Raw genomic sequence first — 7228 nt, forward strand, 5'->3', positions numbered from 1 at the left:
AGCACAGCCAGCTCCCTGGGTGCATTGCAGAGAGGTTGCAAAGCTCATTTTGAGCCTCAAGATATTTTGATTAAATGGAAAGAAATCAGGAAAGGAAGGTATGTCTAGGCTGGTGATCCGGGAATGCAGGGATTAGGGAGGAACGGAGAAGCAACTGTGCTTTTCACAGGATTTTTCAATCAATGGGACACTTAATCTCCTGCAAGGCAAATTCACTTGCAGTTAATTTATTCAAGATGGAACTGGATGAAGAAGTGATTAAGGAGGTTCAGGAAAGGGAGACTTCAGCTGTGGAAAACTTTAAATGGGATCGGGGCTCCTTGGAGGGAGTGTGACAGCGGAATGGACTTGGAAATGTTTTTCTCCACATTGGCAACAGTGGAAAAAAAATACCTAGTGGGAGTCCACGGAGACACAAGAACGGCGGCAGAGTCAAGAGACAGCAGCACAGGAGGATGTGGGACCTGAAAATGGGTCCTTGGTCTGACAGCAGCTTTCTGCATGCAAATAATTCTCTCTCTAGTGAATAATTTTATCAATCTGTGATGATTTTTTAAATCTTTAAATACAAGACAGCCCCACTGAAGAGCACAGGAAACACAGGACAGCTCTGCTGATGGCGAGGATCCCATCACCTTGTGTGGGCAGCAACGGACAGGCTGCCACTCCGGCCAGTTCTGCTCACCATGAGCAGAGAACCCTTGTGTATCCGTGACCAAGAGCCACCCCAAAACCACTCCTGGGACAAATATCTGTGGCCAAGTGCTGAGTGACCTCCACCGTGGTCTCATAGAGTGAGTTTGAGCCAGTGGCTGTTGCATTATTAAACCCAGATCCATCCCTTAGCACTGCCCAAAGCCCAGGGAGGTACAGCAGAGAGGTCAGAAGACGGTGACCTGATTTTTTTGGTCTCCCTATGGAGCAGTCCCATGGGCCAGGGGCAGCCAGGGAGGGAGCTTGGGGCATCAGGGAGGGGAGTGCTGGCTGGCAGTGAGAAGAGGCGCTGGGTCCGGGGACACCAACAAGCCATCCTGATGTGTGCTGGGTCAACAGCTCATTAAATAATATCAGTTGGGTCCAGCATTCGAGGGGCGGCCTCGCCAGTGCCCAGCACAGGGGCACGGTCCCTGCCCTGCTCCTGCTGGCCACACCACTCCTGATACAAGCCAGGATGCTGTTGGGCCTCTTGGCCACCTGGGCACCCTGCTGGCTCATATTCAGTCGGGATAGGATAGGATAGGGTAATTTAGGTTGGAAAAGACCTTTAAGATCATCAAATTCAACCATTAACCTAATATTGCCAAGACCACCACTAAACTATGTCTCTAAGCACCACATCTACATGTCTTTTAAATACTTCTAAATCTTACTGAGGGTACACTCAATTCCCTTGCCCAGATCATTTGTAAAGATCTTAAACAGAACTGGCCCCAATACTGAGCCCTGGAGAACACTGTGAGTGGCCACCAACTGGATTTAATTCCATTCACCACAGCTCTTTGGGCCTGGCCACCCAGCCGGTTTTTTACCCAGTGAGAAGTATGCCTGTCCAAGCCATGGGCAGCCAGTTTCTCCAGTGGAATGCTGTGGGAAATGGTGTCAATGGCTTTACTAAGTCCAGGTAGATACCATCCACAGCCTTTCCCTCATCCACATCATCTCATCCCGATCTGTTCCTGATCATCTCCAGCCCTAGCACGGCTTCTGGGCCAATGTCCTTCACAGAGCTCTGGAGGGGCTCTTCTCCAGCACACAGTGTTGGGGGGACAAGCCATTCAGGCTTGTTAATTAGCAGTGGTTGCAGGGGAACATTACAGCCTTTGCAAGACTCTTTTGCCCATTGAATACCTGGTAAATCATCCCATGGCAGAAGCATTCCCGGTGGAGGCATTAGAACCTCTCGCTTGCTCCCAGGTCTCCCTATGCTCCCCATAGTCCCCCAATTAATAGACAACCTACTAATGACCGAGCAGTCGCAGTGCTCCATCCCCACCTTTGGGGAGTTTTAGGGGATTTCTCTCCCAAGATGTAGCGCGTCCTTGCTTTGAGGTTTGGGTCCCACTGACCCCACAGTGCCCAGCGCAGGCAGCCAGGTCCAGACCCGGACCCGCTCCTGGAGAGGAGCTTTGTCCCCATCCGTGTCCCCTCCTGCTCCCGCACGGGGATTGCCTGCAGGAGGCTGTCCACCTGCCACCGACGCGCACAAGCATCCTTGGTTGTTGTTTTTTTAAAGGCTGAGCAATGTTTTCTCTGCTTTATAACAAACCCTCTCATTGCAAAACGAAACATAAACATGACTGTAGTTTAACCAGCTGTGCCGCGCGCCGGGTCGAGCCAGGAATGGATGCTCCTAATTACACAGCCCGTTCCCACAGCGCATCTGCAAACCCCTCCCGTGGCCGGGCAGGACCCCGCAGGCCATCTCCCCCCACGCCGAGCGGCCACATCACGGGAACAGCCCCGAGGGGACCCAGCACCAGGACGCGGAGGCGTGCAGGGTCCGAGCCCTGTGCTGCTGCTGCAATTCCACAGAAATCGCAGTAAGCAAAATCACCGGTGGTCTCCTTAAAATAGCAGATGACGGGCGTGTTGCAAAACATGTCCGAGGAACTCGCAGAATATTGTGGTCAGCAGTAATGATACTTTCTTATTTTTCCTGGTGTAATTTTTTCCCTTTTACTTAGGGATATTGTAATAAAGAGGTGTTTACATGCGAGGCCCGGCAGTGATTTTTGGCCTGGCCATGGGTTTCCACTCCAGCATTTGGTCAATGCTCTCTGTAGGCTGCACGTGTGCACCAGGACTCGTGCAATCTCTGGCCGCCTTCTGGAGGTTTCCAAAGCAAACCCTGATCTGTGACTCTGGTTGTCACCAGGTGCCTCTTGCTTTCCCCAGTCACCCATTATCACCAGCTAATGGTGTTTGGGGGGGGTCCCCCACCCTGGAGGTACTGCGGGCTCACCATCTCCATCCATCCACCCTTCAGTGCTCCGAGACCAGGACGCCAAGCCCCCAACCCTAAATAATGAAGATGCGATGGCAAAGGCCTTTCCATGGGTAAATAATATGGGATGGGAAGGAGCAAGGCCCCCTTCCTCCATACAAATCTTCATAAATGAGGCCATAGATATTTTGCAGCACATGTGTAATGTGATGGCACAGGCAGGACTTGGTGGCCATCCACCCCCAGCCTCCCCCGGTCTCACCGCGGTTAGGGGTGCTGGGGTCTCAGGGCTGCACCTGAATGCTAATGCTATGGTGCAAAGAGGATGCTTTAAAAACACCAAGGAGACAATTTTCCTCTGGGCACCAAGGGCCTGGCTGCAAAGCTCCTGCTTGATGGGCTTCCCTTGTTTCTTCCTAAAAAATCCTGGTGCCCCTCAGAGGGGGAAGCCCACCTGGGTGTCTCAGCATGCAAAGGTGGGTTTGGGGATGCTGCTCTTGCTGCAGCGGTTTGGAAAGCCCTGGGCAAACCTGCAGGGTTGGGACAGGGGAAATTTTACAGGTGAGATGGAGATGCTGGGACGCCCGGGAGCCCAGGAGCTGCGGGGCAGCTGCTCTCCACATGCCAGATTTGTTGCGTAGCCCAAATCCCCATTCCTGCACCCATTGGGTCCCTTGCGGAAAAAAAAAATACTGAGTGCAGTTTTGGTTTTTTGCTGGACAGGGTGGCAGACCTTTTCCGTCCTCTTTCAGCCTGCCACCAGCCATGAAGAGCATCAGCTGAGTGCTACTGGTGCAGACTGGCTTCATCTGCAAGGTCCTCCCGTGAACCTCTCTCTGCTGCACGTCCTACAGCGAGTAACACGAGACCACGTCTATTTTTCTGATTAGACCAAATGCTTTCTAAAAAATAAAAAATAAATAAAAAAAAAAAACCACGAAAGGGCCTAACCAGTTGATGCAAACTGACCCCAGAGTCTGTGACAACCACACTGCTTTATGCCAAGGAAGACCTGCCCCAGGGATGTCAGATGTCCCATGTCCCTCAAGGCACCCTGGGGAGGTGCCAGGCAGGGGCAAACCAACCTCTGGGGCAGCCCCGAAGAGCCCAGCGTTGCTAATAACAGAGCCTATGAGATTTTCTGGAAAAAAAGACCCCGTGCGTGCCAAAAAGGGGACAACCCCTGAGCATGGGAGGTGGGGTGGGCTGCTACAGCATCCTGCACCCTGCGGCCAGCCCGTGCCTGCCGCCCTGGCGCGGCTGGGAGGGAGAGCCGGGAGCAGACATTATCCCCACGCTGGAGGAATGCTTTGCAGTTATGTACCCTTTCACCAAAATAATCGGAGTGCTCGGGTACCGGCCAAACCACAGGAGAATTACAGCCAAGAAAGCCTCTCGCAGTAGTAGGGAAATAGCAAACCCTTTAACTGTTTTTCCAGATCAGCACAATTATAGCTTCAAATCCACCGAGCAGATTTTTCTCCCTTCTCCCTCCTCCTTTTCCCTTTGGCCCACGCTCAGACTGGAAACGTCATGTCTGTGCCTGGAGCAGCCATGGGGAGGGGGGCTCGGGGTGCCCCCCCTCCAGGCACCCTCGGAAGGGAGGGTTCGCCCTGGGGTGCCTGCAAGGGTGGGCTCTCCCTGAGGCTGGTGGGGACCTGTGCACAGGGGGGTTCAAGGGGGCCCCAAGGCTTCACAGCACCCTTTTTGCTGCAAAGCGGGGTCGAGACAGCATGAGACATGAGCTCAGGGGGGAGAGAGCAGCTAGAGAGCTCTCTAGAGCACCCAGCACCCCAAATGCTAGACCTGCAGCCCTTGAAGCCCATCCAGGACCCACTCCCCAGCCATGCCACCTTGCCAGCAGCATCAGCAGAGCCCTGGTCTCCATCAGCTTGGGAATGCTATATTTATTATTTTTACAGCTTCTGAAAGCTAATGGATGTTTATTCCCAGGGTTTTCCTTCCACAGCCCGTTCTTCTCAAGCTTCATTTTTTGCATAGCTGGAAACTTTCAACCCGCAGACACAAGCCGGCACAGGGCAGCAGCCCCGGTGCTCACTGCGTGGGCACAACCCACTCCCAGGCCCCTTTCCCTCTCCTGCTTCTGTCCTGGGGTGCCTGGTGGCCCTGGAACGCCGAGGGCAGAGGCTGGCACATCCCCCCATGCAGGTATGGGAGGAGGGAATGGGTCCTTTTGTCCTTCCTTAGGGAGCGATGCAGCTCCTGCTCATGGGATGATGGACAGCAATCAGGAAAAGCAATAGGGAGAAGGGAGATGAAAGATGGAGGGAACTTTTTTCCCCTTTTCTTTACCTGATTTTTGACCTCTAAGAATATTTTTTCCCCAAACGCAAGGCAATTCTAGTTTGCGTTTGCCACAAACATCCACGTGCCGCAGGAGGAGACCGCACATCAGGATGAGAGCTTCCATGTCTGAGGGACATCCGTCCCATGTGCATTTGTGGAAACTCTTCCCGTGTTGTGAACACACGCATTTTGCCCAAATAAATCCATCCACAGCAATGAACATGCCTGAATTCATGCCATTCATACCTTAAATACCCCCAAAATGGCATGAACCCAGGTATGACTTGGGGCAGAGGAACATCTCTGAGCCAAGTCACCCCTTCGAGTCAACACCACGATCATCTCTGCCCTTACAGTAACTCCCTCTCCTTCTACCAAAACTCCTGCCAGGCCGCTTTACCCCAAGCGCAGCAGCACGGGAAGCTCCCGTTTCCCCCGGGTTTCTCTCCCATGACTCCAAGCCCTGGGGATGGGGGACGCTCAGACCCCATAACGCTGGGCACCGCTTGCTCTGCCCACACCGGGAGCGCTCCGGGGCAGGGCAGCCACTGCCCGTCGGCAGCTGTACGAAGCTGCATTGCACGGTAGGACAAGTTTCAGTAGCCTGTAGTCATTTTTTCCATTCACACACTTGGAGAAGGCACTTGGGTTGCACCTCCAGCTTAATTGAAAAGGGAGAGAAAGTGTCGAGGGAGGTGTCTGAAAGCCACTTGCTGCTCGGGAAGATGATGAGCAGAGAAAAGCCACCCCACGAATCAATAAGCATTTTGAGCAGTATATATCCAAGTGGGTTTTTTTTTTTCCCCCCTTGGAGTTTAATAATCTGAATTCTTTCCTCCCAGATTTTCCACTATCTGGGTTGCAGCAACAGCCCTCTTCTGCAAGTGGTCTGTCTCCTTCCCCAAAAGGTTAGAAAAAGGGAAATAGTCACAACTAAAAATATACCTACAGAATATTATAGATAAGTTTGTGTATACACATACACCCAAATATGCCTGTACACACACACACATACACATATAAATTTTTATATATATATAAAACTGCTTCAACCCCCTTGCAAAGCCATCCACGCAAGCCAAAAGCAGCATTAAAAGACTCAGACTGAAGGATAGGTGCCAAAGTCCTCAGATTCCACATTTGGTATTTGGCAGACAGGCCTCTGCACGTTGCGAGGGCCATCGCTCCTACCCGAACCACGCTTCGGAGATAACCATTTCGTTTCGCTGAGCTCTTCTGCATTGCAGCCGAGCTCCCCTGGGATGGTATTGAAGGATGCTCATCTGGCTTCTGCCTTCACCAGCAGCCGGGGTTTTTTGTCTTAGCATCTCCATTCCCTTTGCCTCCCGCCAGCTCCTGGGGTTGGCCGAGGCTCAGCACAATTATTACCCTGATCTCTTCGTACGTCCTGGGTTTATACTATAGATGTTTTGTTTGTTCAGTCATTTATCCCTTAACCAGAGTGAGTCATGGTGGCTTCATTTTTCAACTGTGTACACATACTTAATAGACATTTTTTACTACATAATTGCATATTCAAATAGACGCTGTCCTTATGTACATACATACGCTCATTCTGTGTGGAGAACATCCTTTTTTTTTTTTTTTCATGCAGAGGAACTGACAGGAGAGGAAACTCCAGCCGTGTCCTGCCTGATGTTGGCAGAATTGATGTGAGAAGGGCCAAGATGAGCCGGAGCTGGTCTTTGCTCCAGTGTCCTGCTGGGAAAGGAGGCAAAATCCTCCCTTCGCTGGTCCCCAGGGAAGCCAGCCCTTGGCCACCCCATCAGTGATGGTGGCAGCTCGAAGGCATGAGAAAAAAAGCCTAAAAGCCCCCAAACAGCTTGGGAGTTGCAGACCCTCTGCCAGGGTGCAGCAAGGATCATGCCTAAAACAGCATCTATATCTACAACTGGGCTGAAAATTAAAAAAAAAAAAAAAAAAAAAAGGGGGGTTTTCCACCCATCCCCACAGGGC

General features: G+C 51.9%; 1 protein-coding gene across 1 annotated transcript in view; it reads right to left on the bottom strand.

The window, feature by feature from the left end:
* ITGA11 (integrin subunit alpha 11) overlaps positions 1-7228 on the bottom strand; it is a 54488-nt gene that overhangs the window by 36016 nt on the left and 11244 nt on the right. The window lies entirely within an intron of this gene.

Source organism: Egretta garzetta, unplaced genomic scaffold (genome assembly GCF_000687185.1).
Source record: "Egretta garzetta isolate BGI_Z169 unplaced genomic scaffold, ASM68718v1 scaffold276, whole genome shotgun sequence".
NCBI classification, from domain to species: domain Eukaryota; kingdom Metazoa; phylum Chordata; class Aves; order Pelecaniformes; family Ardeidae; genus Egretta; species Egretta garzetta.